The sequence below is a fragment of the Calliphora vicina genome, chromosome 5 (assembly GCF_958450345.1).
Source record: "Calliphora vicina chromosome 5, idCalVici1.1, whole genome shotgun sequence".
NCBI lineage: Eukaryota > Metazoa > Arthropoda > Insecta > Diptera > Calliphoridae > Calliphora > Calliphora vicina.
The window spans coordinates 80817729-80830840 of record NC_088784.1 but is presented as its reverse complement, the minus strand read 5'-3'; the positions used below and the strand labels follow the sequence as shown (position 1 = coordinate 80830840).

Here is a 13112-nt window from a genome sequence, read left to right as displayed (position 1 = left end):
TTTAAAACGGATGTGTCGTATCGTACTTTTTTATTCTTCTAAACCTAGAAACCTCAAATTAAACACTCATGATTTCGAGTTTAAATTCACAAAAGGGGACTTAATTGGTACGTTTTTATTTCTTCTAATGGCTATTTCGGAAATTTCTATATAAACATTTTAAATTATCAACATAAAGTAAACTAAAAACATGAAATTAGGCTCATTTTGAGAGAAGTGAGAGCCTATAATGAATCTAAATTATTAAATGCTAGGTCCTTTTTAAAAAAAGACTTGGTGATACACTTTTTTGTTCTTATGGTACTTTTTGGTTAGGAACATTGAAATAAACATTAATATATGTTACTGTATGAGGTAAAATCAGGCAAAGGATATTAATAGTACTTTCATTTTGCTGAAAAAAGTCGTGTAAAGAAATATATTTCCCGATTTTGACCCATTGTCAGTCCGCATTTCTGTGGCGAAAGGTATTTGAAATGTGTATCATTAGATATCTATGTTGTCTGTGTTAATGACTTAATAATCCAGATATAGGTAAAAAAAATAGATCAAAAATTAGAGTAGTTGTGGTTGTTTGCTTATATCTTATCCATTTCTTATAAATTTCCCGAATTTAAATAGAACGAACAAACGAACCGGGACTATTGCCGATATTGATGTATCAATCATGTATGTAAGTTATTTTGGGGGCTTCGGAAAGCTGATTTCATGGATATATATTGACTCCGCTACCTATAACGATCCAGAATATATATATAGCTTATGGGGTCGCAAATGAAAAATTTATAAACTACAAATTACATGCTGAAGCGTATAAAAAATATGTCTTATTAAATATACGGGAATCATTTTCCCCCAATTTTCAATAAAATTTGCTAATTATTTTTGTATTTTTTTTTCATTTTAAATATATTACCATTTACCACTCACTAATTTGTAATTTTTTCTTATTTTCTTAAAATTTCCAATTTTTTCTAGATGCCAATCCAATATCAAATCCAACAAGACAGGTTGATAGGTTAAAGTTAAAGCATTTGGGAGAAAAAACAGTGTTAAGTGAGTAAAAGCGCAAAATTGTTTAGAGGCCATTCAAGAAAACAAAAAAAAAAAAAACATTGATTAATTGAACAAAAGGATTAAGATTTTGAACACAGAAGAAGAAGAAAGAGAATGTTTAACAGTACCGTGGCATGAGAGAAACGTCTCAAATTAAAATTAAATTGGCTCAAACGACGTGCTCCCCCCGGACTAGGCGGAGCATGTGATTCGACCAATTTATGAGCTGGATCACCATTATTATTATCAGCAGGATCGCCAGCAAGATCCACCACAAAGCGTGGTAATGACGGATGAAGATGAAACAGATGATGATGGTGATGATGATGCTGCTGCTGGTGGTCGTGACCGTGTGGTAAAGTTAATTCCGTTGTTAACTCGGTTTTTTTAGGTGAACTATTGTTAAGAGTATTGGGTGAAATTGTATGATGCAGAAAATTTATAACTGAATGTGATTTTGGTTTAAGTAATGCTTGTTTCTGCAGCTGCTGTTCATGATCATCTTGATCATGATCATTCTGGGTATTTAATTTCTTTGTTTCATCATTTAACGCATCATCATCCTGTTTCTTTTTTCTTTGATTTTCAGTTTCTTCTTCATCCTCCTCCTCATCATCCGTTTCAAACAAGGGCAATTGTAGGGTACCAGTATCATGTAATCCGCGCACCAATGCACTTATTGTAGGTGAAAAGTAACGAGTACTTTGGCTTTGAATTGGATTATGAATATTTTGTTCAAATTTTGTGTCGCTGGTGTTGTTGGTGGTGGTGGCAGCAGCATCAGTATCAGTAGACAAATCATTTTGTGGACTGTTGGTTGTGTTGTTTGTTGGTGTTATTGGAAATAATGGTGACAACGGATTTTGGGATTGAGTCCGTTGTTGTTTTTGTTTATTGGTATCATCATCACTCTTCATGATTTTTTATATACAAGAAATTTTGAGGTGAAAGACAGTTTTGTAGAGAGTTTTAAAAAAAATTCTGTTTTTCGTTATGATTTTTTATTTTTTTTTTGGTAACTCTTATAAACAGATAGGTCATAAATTTGTTTCATCTGCATTATAAGACAAAGAAAATGACCAAAGACAAGTGTGTAAGTAAAAAAAGAAAGAGTCATTAAGAAGAGGTTTTTTATGGCTGTTTAAGGATAGTCACAGTTAGCTTAAGTAATGCTGCAAATTATAACGAAATCATAAAAAATATTCTCTGCTGAATATTTTGAGATTTGAGTACAAGTGAATCATTAAAATGTTTGATATCGATTGATATCGAAGAAAAATTCTGTAAGAAATAAACTACAAACTATCTTGCGGAAGTGATATTTCAAGTGATCATCCAAAATTTAAACCACTGAGCCATGTGTGATGCCTATGGCTTCCACAATATCTCGCACTTTCAATCTCCGATCGGTCAACACCTTATCTTGAATTTTTTCAATTGTTTCAGTTTTATAGTCCTCAGTTGGGAGTAGGGTTTTTAATTTCCCGATCTTTTTTGATTCCCGGGAATAGGGAATTTTTTATCTACATTCCCGGGTAAATTTTCAAATTTTCGAGTAAAACTAATTTTTTTGGCGAATGAACTCTATTTCCTTAATGTTATGAATTTTATGTAAAATCTGTTCAGAATATTATAGTCCAGGTAATTTTAAATATAGTCTGAAAGTTTTACTAAAATCGGAAAACGTTAACCCTTAAATCGTGAAGGTCAAAGTTTTCAATATTTGGAATTTGATGAAACATAAGAAAAATATAACATGAAGTCTAGTATTTATAATAATAGAACAAAAATGGAAATTAACCCTTAAATGGCACTTGGGGTTAAAATGACACCAAACTTTTAAAATCATAAAAAACCTTGTCAATTTCAATAGTGGGGTTATTTTAACCACAAGTGCCATTAAGGGTTAATTTCCATTCCATTTTTGTTTTGTTATTATAAATACTAGACTTCATTTTATAATTCTCTTAAGTTTCATCAAAATCGGCCCAAAAGTAAATAACATTCCGATATCTTTAACTTAGAAATTCCAAATATTGAAAAATTTGACCTTTGACCTTCACGATTTAAGGTTGAACGTTTTCCAATTTTAATAAAACTTTCAGAGTCTATTTAGAATTATTTGGGCTATAATATTCTGAATAGATTTTACTTAAAATTCATAACAGTAAGGAAATAGAGCATATTCGTCAAAAAATGGCCATATAATTGGCTTTTCTCGAAAATTTCAAAATTTAAATCGCAGGTACGGAAAAACTATAAGAGGTATTTTTCAGAACGAAAGTCAGTAATCCATCATTTGATAGTACAGAGTTCCCATAGTATTTATCAAGCTTAGTCTCGCGGTAGTCAGCTATCAATGGCTGTCAAAAACAAACTAAACAAACTAATGAAGCAGCTTGTTCAAATTTTGATAGAAGTCCACTGACAGATACCTGTTGACAGCAGCAGTGTTGCCCTTTCAAATAGGCAAGGGCCGTGACTTTTGAATACAACTGTATTGCCTCTATTCTTTATATTAATAGTGGATTCAGTTATCATTTACTCAAAAACCAGCAGAGTTGTATTTTCTATGACACTTTCATTATAATGACATTGCTAAATTAACCGTACATATCCCAAGTATTAGTAAGTAAATAGTAGACACTTTATTAGAAATCTTAACATTAAAAAGAATGCAAATTGTTATAATAAATTTGTAATTTCATTAACTTAAACATAATCTACCCCAATATATTTTGTATATGTTTTCAAAATCATTATTAAATTATTCAATAAACATAACTCATAAAATATGTACAAATAGTAAATATAAAATTAATTATAAGCTAATATAAATATTTATACAATACAATATATAATAATTATTCTTTTAATTTAAATTCATTAAATAATACGTCACTGTCTTCACATTATTGTATGTATAATTCTCAGGAAATTATTTCAAAACTCTCCTCTTTTTCTGTTGTCATGTTAAAAATATTAATGATTTCTTTCATTAAGGTTTCAAATTCTACTCTACTCTTTAATACTACAGGCATATATATAATTGTACTAATACTGTTTTTTATTATGATTTTTTCCATGTTGTTAATATCAATAAATTTCTACTTTACAATTAATATATCTACTTGTATCATTTACAGCAATAATAATAATAAACTATGAAATGGTAAAAAGCAATCATATGAATTTTATTTTGACGTTTGTTTTTCTTGTATTGAATTTTGACGTTTGTTTTTTCTTTTATTTAGTAGACATTGTGATGTCGTCTTTAATTTATTGATGTTCTTTATAAATCAACATGCAATGTACAAATGGATAAATAAATTGAAATAAATCAATAAAGTTTTGTAACAACCAAAAGAAATTGTACAATACTTGTGTTAATTAATTGAATTTGTATTCCCCCGTCTAGAATAAATAACGCATTTAATCAATATTGTGGTAGGTAAGGATTTGAATTAAATTATAAAGAATATTTGTATATATTTTAAAAAGGCACAGCCAAAAATATTTCCAAAAAAGAGGGTTTTAGATAGATATTTCCATTTATGTATGGACCCTATATTCCTATATTTTCCATACCAAAATTGCTCATGAATACATATACATATCTGATATATTGATACCCCATGAAGGTCCTTTGTTCGTCTCAAGGTTTCGGAAAACCTATTTTAACAAAAGCACATACAAGGCAAAAATTCAGGGATCGCTAGAAGATACTTGTAGGTGGAAAATCATTATAGGCGTAAATAGGTGACATTTTGAATGAAACACATGTTTTTGGATAAAAAAATTATTTTATTTTTCAACATAGTCTCCTTTGAGCGCTATACACTTTTTCCAATGTGTCTCCAATTTTTTTTATCCCTTCCAAAAAATAATATTAGATAAAAATAGATATTTTTATTGAGATGATTTTAGCGTTGGAGAAAAATCTCTTTCCGCCGAGCTATTTCTTCAAGTTTGGAAACATTCAAAATTGAAACCACTGAGTCATGTGAGATGCATAATCTATTACACTTTCAATCTCCGATCGGTCAACACCATATCGTGAATTTGTTCAATTGTTTCGGGTGTAGAGACCTCAACTGGGCGTCCAGAAATTCAGTAAACCACTTTTTTTATCATTGGAAGTAGTATTTATCAAGCATAGCCTTTATTTGAGTCATGTTTTTTCTTAATGTGCAGACGAATTCTTTTTTTTAAATTTCCCCTCAAATCATAAACCAATATGAAGATATGCCCGAATCTATAAGCCTCTAAAAATTATTTAATTGTTGATTTTCCATGGAAAAAATCCCTCAAATGTAGCCCCACTTTCTCCAAGCTGTTTTTTTAATAAAATGAAACTTGGAATTGTCTTGTTTCGATTAAAAACTAATTAGTTCTCGGAAGTTTTCGGAACAGGACGAAAACTTAAAATTTTTTGTCGAATGATAAACGAAATATCAAACAAATTCGTATCTATGTATGTGTTTCATGGGCGGTGGGCGTGACCGATTTTTTGTTTCAGAAATTGTATGTACCAAATTTCTAGATTTTGCTTACATAGGAAACATTTACTGCGAAAAAATCGATTTGGATTGTATGGGCGGTATGCGGTGGGCGTGGCCAATTTTAATAAAACTTAGAATGCGTTCTTTTTTTATTTCAAAAAATGTATGTACCAAATTTCGGTGCAAAATTTCAATGCTCTACGACCACTCCTTATAATTTTTCCACAAAAATGTATGAAGCCATCCCTCTCGTGCCTCGTCCAAAAAGATAACGGAAGCAACTATAAAATCTTTAATAGGAGGATTTCCGGAAAAAGTAAATTTATAAATACCAAATAATATGCCAATATTTTAATGTTTAATGAATTTGTACAATATTTGAATAAATTTAAGTATTTTTGGAGAATTTGTATATTGAACGGTTTAAATTTTATTTAACTTAATACAAGTATAAGATATTTTTGTAGAATAGGGCGGAAGAGGTGGCATTTCGTAGCCTAATTCATGATTTTTGTATACCCTTCACCTTCGTGAGAAGGGTATATATAAGTTTGTCATTCCGTTTGTAATTTCTACATTTTTCATTTCCAACCCTATAAAGTATATATATTCTGGATCCTGATAGATAGCGGAGTCGATTAAGCCATGTCCGTCTGTCTGTCTGTTGAAATCAATTTTCTGAAGGCCCCAGATATCTCCGGGATCCAAATCTTCAACAATTCTGTCAGACATACTTTCGAGAATTTTGCTATTTAAAATCAGCAAAATCCGTCCATAAATAACGGAGATATGAGCAAAAATCCGAGACAACCTCTGAAAATTTCATCAAAAAACACAATGTATTGCATGCTTTGACAAAAAAGCAACAAAACGTATGTTTGGATGTGCATGCTGTGCGTATTTTGTTTTTTTTGTGTTTTGTTTCTTTTGGCGTTGATGTTGTTTTTTATACAATTAAACGTATGTTTGGATGTGTGTTGGTTTCATTGCCTTGCGTATTTTGTTTTTTCTTTTGGTGTTTTGTTTCGTTTGGCGTTGTTGATGTTTTTGTGTTCTTGATAAATTTAGGATGCTGTATGCTGAAAGTGGGCAATGTACATACATATATACTAATTATAAAAAATAATAATGCATCCACAAAAAAGGTGAAGGGTATATAAGATTCGGCATAGCCGAATATAACACTCTTACTTGTTTTCCATAGAAACTGCACATGTGTTCACCATTTCGTACACCCGAATGTGAGCAAACGTGACAGCCATCTTGCGGAAAGCTTTCTCATACCCAAGTGATACATAATTCAGTAAAGCACTTTTTTACCATTGAAATAGATGGTGCCGAGTTTCCATAGTATTTCCATAGCTTAATGATCGGACGAAATTCACTTTTTTCCAATTTCTCCTCAAGTCATTGCTATCAATGGCTGTCAAACACAAACTAAACAAGTAATAGAGCTATATTTGGATATGCCGAATCTTATATACCCATCACCAAATTATACTTCAAAATAAAAATTTTAAATATTTTTATATTTTCCAAAGTTCTTTTTTTAATTTTTTGGAAAAAATTTTTTTCGAATTGTTTTTTTTTAAATTTATTTTTTTTAAACTGTAATTTTTTTTTGTTTTAAATTTAAATTTTTTTTTTGTTTTTTAATTTTTTTAATATTTATCAAAAAAAACTTTTGGTGAAAAAAAAAATTCTGGTTACAAAATATTTTGTCCGATTTTGACCCATTGTAGGTCCAACTTATATACGTCATTGCAAAGGTCTTTGAAATATCTATCATTAGATATCCATATTGTCTATATAATTACTTAGTAATCCAGATATAGGTAAAAAAATAGGTCAAAAATCGAGGTTTTCCTGTTTTTTTCATTATATCTCAGCCATTTGTGGACCGATTTTCTCGATTTTAAATAGCAACCGAGCCGGAAGAATTCCCGAGATATTGATGTATGAATCGTGTATGTAAGTTATCTATAACGATCCAGAATATATATACTTTATAGGGTCGGAAATGAAATATGTAGAATCTTCTGACGCAGCTTGTTAAAATGTTGACAAGAGTCAACTGACAAATGCCTGTTGACAGCAACAGTGTTGATCTTTCAGTTAAGGGCCGGGAAATTCAAAAAGTCGCGAAAATCGGGTTTACAAATTGTTCATTAAATTTAAATAAAATATTTATGAAACAATTGTTGAACATACACATAATTCTAAAGTAAGACAAAAAAGAGCAATTTAATATTCATAACATACCTCTACATCTGGTGAAGGTGTTTTTAAACGAGCCTTTAGGATTTTCTTAAAAGTTTTACCATGTGACATCTCCATTTTATGATTTTAATAGGATAAATACCACAAAGCTATTCAACGTTTTAGGCGCATAAAAACAAGCCCACACAATTACTTATAAAGCGCTTGAGATAATTGTTTGTAACTTTTTTTTTATTTTTATTTTATTGCGGGCAATTAAGGTATTTAAATTCTTAGCGGTACAACACAAGGATAAACTTTTAAATTATTTTTTTTAATTTAGCACAAAGCGTTTGGAACTGATGTTGTGGTTTTCTAATGCACCACAGATTAACTGAAACTACAATATGGTGTGCAAATTAATTTAAAGCACATTTCTTTGAACTTTAACAGTAAAATAGCCAAACATTGGAATATTAATTAATTTTGGAAACCAAAGTTTAGATAAGTAAGGTAAACATTCGATTTAATAGATAATGGCAAAATAGAAAAATGGAATAATATTTACAAAGAAGGTAAAGTAACAAAATTATGTAAACACCATTACTTCCGTTTTGGAAACCGACACATAAAACCGAACATTATTAACACTTTTAGGTCATATTTTGAAAATTTGTTCTAAGAAGTTCCGTATTTATTTTCTTTAAATTCCCTTTAACCATCCACTGAAAACACTGAAACACTTTACTGCACAATGTAGAATTGAAACTAAAATGATCTTAAGTATTTTTTTATTAATAATTTCAATATAAAATACAAAACGTTTGTAGTTTCATTGTAAGTATTTATAAAATAAAAAACATTTAATAACGTTTTCAGTTGTTCATCATGATAATGATGACGGTGATTTGACAAGAGAAGTACACAGCAACAATTAGATTCCCCCTTTGAAGAAATAAGAATAAAAAAACAGCCGATAAAAACCCGTATAAACGAAAACTAATTGCATATTTAAATAAAATCATAAAGATTTTTTCCTTATATTTATATTTATAACTCATGTCAATTAAAGATGTTTACGATGATGTTGTTAAAAAAAAGAAGAAAAATAGAAAATAATAAAAAATCACCAGATTAGTTAGTTTTATCATTATTTAGAAAATAATTTAAGGAAATTCATTTAAATGCATTGCATACTTTAGGGAGGAAATAAAAATTGTCATAACAATACAAACAGTGAAGTTCATAAACTACTATGGAATGAATTAAAATAAATTATGTATATGATTTTTGCCAAAAAAAAAACCAAACAATAAAACAAATATTGGCTCAGCGGTAGTAGATTGAATAAACTAACATGGTATGAAGAAAGACTATTAATTAACCATAATCTATAAAGGGCTTTACCATGAGGGGTAATGTTATACAGTGGTTGACAATACAATGGAAACTTCTCTAAATATTCAATAGATAGGTCAAAATCCAAACAAATTCTTAAGAATTTTTTATTTTTATACCCTTCACCTTAGTGAGAAGGGTATATATAAGTTTGTCATTCCGTTTGTAATTTCTACATTTTTCATTTCCGACCCTCATAGATAGCGGAGTCGATAAAGCCATGTCCATATGTCTGCCCGTCCGTCTGTCTGTCAACTTTCCGAAGCCCTCAAATAACTTACATACACGATTCATACATCAATATCTCCGGAATTCTTCCGGTTGCTATTTAAAATCGAGAAAATCGGTCCACAAATGGAAAAAACAAAAAAAAAAAAAAATTTAAAAAAACAATTGGAAAAATTTTTTTTTTCAAAAAAATTAAAAAACAACTTTGGAAAATGAAAATAAATTTTGTTTACCTAAAAATATTTAAATTTTTTATTTTGAAGTATAATTTGGTGAAGGGTATATAAGATTCGGCACAGCCGAATATAGCTCTCTTACTTGTTTTAGTATTTCCTTAATAAACGAGTAAATATATTATATTTTCAGTAAAACATAGAAAAAGTAAAATTTTTTGACTACATAACCTTCTAAATCATTTGAACATTTCAATTTTTATTTTTTTAAATTTAGAAAAAATCGCGATTTTATTCACGATTTATTTTTTTTTAAATCAAACAAAATTACATTATTTAAATTCCGAAAATAGAAAACAAACTAAAAGCTGTTCATTATTTAAAACAATGGAAACTTAGGTTTCACTTTTACAAAAATTGTTTGGCCTAGTGTTCGATATCTCTTGTTGAACCAATTAAATAGCCAATGCATTGAACCAATTAAATAGCCAATAACCGCATCTTCATAACCAATAACTTGTAGTTAGCCGACCGAGATCCGAAGCATTTATCTCGTCAGATTGTACTCATTAGCTAGCCATAGCCAATAAATCGTACTTAACCGATGAGAACAGATGAATTTATATCCTTGGATTGTATCCCTTATCTCTGTTAGCCGACAGAGATCCAAAGCATTTATCTAGTCGGATTATGTTCAGTAGCTAGTCCTAACTTATAGAGCCAACGAATTCATCTGCTTGGATTACATCCGTTGTATTTACTTTATAATAATAAGTCGTTAGCCGACGAGAGCCAAAGCGTTTATCTCGTCGAATCCTCTATTAGAAGCTTCGTCCATTAACAAACATATTCCAAAGATACAAGAAGATTTCAAAGGAAGCAGACCTTTGAAGAACCTGGATGGAAACAAAAACTGCATCACAAAATAATTTAGAGTCCTTATTTTTGTATGTGATTGAGATCTAAATATTAGACAGGTCACTTCAAAACAAGTCCTCATTGGATTGTAACCACTCGATTACAATGCTAGAGCTGTGTTTAGGATCATTGTCGTGTTGTAATCTCCAAACTAGGGGAATATTTTCCCCGGCCTTTAGAATATTGAAATTGTGTTTTTATAAATCTGTGTTACAAGTTGTTTTTCCATATACCACAAAAGTGAGTAAACACCACAAATTATTTGATTTTTTTTTAAATTAAAATTTAAAAGTTTTGGTTTGTTGGAGATTGTGCTGATTTAAGTCGGAATATAATGTTTCATGATCTTAAAAAAAATCAAAAAATTCAGTGGTGTTTACTCACTTTGAGGCTGTGTGTATATGTAGATCAAAATCAATTTCGATAGTCAAATTCAATGACTGGTATACTGCAACATTGTATACGAATTTCCCAGCAGTTAAGGAAGTAGTCATTGTATCCCTTAAAGGCAGTAATTGTCACAAATGTCTTATCACATGGCTGACTCCAATTTATATATTTTGGTCATTTGACACGTATGTCCTCTTTGTAGTGCAGAGAGAAGAAAATTGGTTACTTTATACATCCCAAGTAATCTAGCGTGAATACAATTGCCACTTAAGTGTCTCTAAGTAATCTGGAGTGTAGTCACTTTAAACATTTTGTGAGTAATTCGTACAAACTGGTTTTATACAAATTGTGTTGATATAATTCTCATATAGTTTATTTTTATTTTTGCTTAAGTATACTGATATCCCATGTAACATAGCATGAAGTCAATAGTCCCTTTACTGTCTCTTAGTAACCTATGGTAAAGTCACTTCAAACTTTTTTTGTACTGTACTTTATTTTACCCACCAGAAGCAATATATTGGAGAGTTGTCGGAGGAAGATTTGTTTATAAGCAATTGTTTATTGGACTGTCTATGATATGTCTTTTTATCTTACTATTTGAGGTCAATTAGCTATCGTACATGTTGAAATAACTGGCTAGGTAGTTAGTAAGGTAACTGACGCTATGTAACCAGTATTTGAATCCAATGCGTTGCCTACTTTGGACCAGCTATTAGACAGTCTCATTGTAATCAAAAAGGGCTTAGGACATGCACGTGTTTAAATAACTAGTCACGTAGCTATTGAAGTAACTAGTTCCCACCCTAAATGATGGGTAAAATCACTAGTTCGGGACTGTCTCCTAGTACTACAATAGCAATATAGAGGCATAAACATTATTTAACTAGTTAGAAGTCAATTTTCGAAATCAAATTTTAATAAATTCATATGAATACAAAGCCTTTCTAAATGTGATAATACTGAAATTTATCGGTTATACTTTCTACACCGTTTCCAATTGTATTTCTGAAATTTCCAATTGAATTTCAGAAATTTTCATTTATATTTCAGAATATTCCAATTATTTTTCAGAATTCTTCATTTCTATTTCAGAATTTTCCATTTGTATTTCAGAATTTTCTATTAGCATTCAGAATTTTTAATTTAAACTTTAAAATTTCTAATTGTATTACAGAATTTTCCAATTTTATTTCAGACAATTTTTTTTTTAAAGAAATAAATACATTTGGATTTTTGGGATAATTGTAATTCCGTTTGGGTAGAGCAACCCTGAAGTCAGCCATAAATAACAAAAAAATAAATCTTGAAAACGTCATACCAGGGATGGAAAAATAAATACGATCGTAAATTCTATGACACTATGTATTTCACATTCAAAAGTACTGGTACTCCCACGGCTCATTTTGAACATAAAAAATGTTCGGTACTTTATGTAAAAAGCCAAATTAACACATTTCTCTAGGCTCAGGATAATGTCCGTTGTTCATTAGAAAATGTAAAATTATCCAATCAATTTAATATTTGTTATAGTGGCTTTAGTATTTACAAATGAAAATGTAAAAACATGTTCGTTTACATGCTTTAAATATATTCCACTGCTATAGGCTTCATGATAAAACACTTTAAAATTGTCATTCATTAGTTCCCAATTACTTCACGCTCTATCGAATATTACAATTTGTATCTGTTAATCAGTGTTGCCAGGAGTTTCGAAAAAAAACGTTAATCAAACTTAAAAATACCAAAGAATTTAAATAGCCACAAAAAAATAAGCAAACAACACATTTAATAATTCAAATTTGAATTTTTTTTTTAGAAATCGAAAATTGTCCTATTTTAAATGATTTTTTTCTGCTACAGATCGTTTATAACAGCAAAAATTAAGAATATTATCAACTTTATTTCCTAAAAAGTTTATATTTAGTCTAATATATCCCAACTGGCAACACTACTCTGTTTAACTATAATGACAATATCATTTCATTTGTGTAAATTCCCACAATTTATCTTCATCATACTTATATGTACTACCGTATTTCAGTTTCATTTGATAAGCAACAATAAATAGAATTCACCTGCTTTGTTAGATGATATAAAATCTAACCTGAAGTTCATGCCATTATTTTCGTGTATGTAAATTCTATAAATTATATATTTTACATACAACACATTATCAGTTAAAATGTTACACTGATAATGCAGATAATGAAAGCTGAATAAAATTAAACAGCAATACTACTAACAA

At 29.7% G+C, this 13112-nt stretch overlaps 1 protein-coding gene across 6 annotated transcripts in view; it reads right to left on the bottom strand.

Annotated features, from left to right (window-relative positions):
- Positions 1 to 13112, bottom strand: part of Arms (Ankyrin repeat-rich membrane spanning) — a 91437-nt gene that overhangs the window by 51843 nt on the left and 26482 nt on the right. Inside the window, exon 1 of one of the 6 annotated variants that reach the window (XM_065514529.1) lies at positions 1185 to 1317. The exons of 4 other annotated variants lie outside the window; for them this stretch is intronic. The gene's annotated coding sequence lies outside the window, so the exon portion shown is untranslated. Of the gene's footprint in view, positions 1 to 1184; positions 1318 to 13112 lie in introns of those variants that run through there. One more of the 6 variants, XM_065514531.1, reaches the window with a different exon arrangement.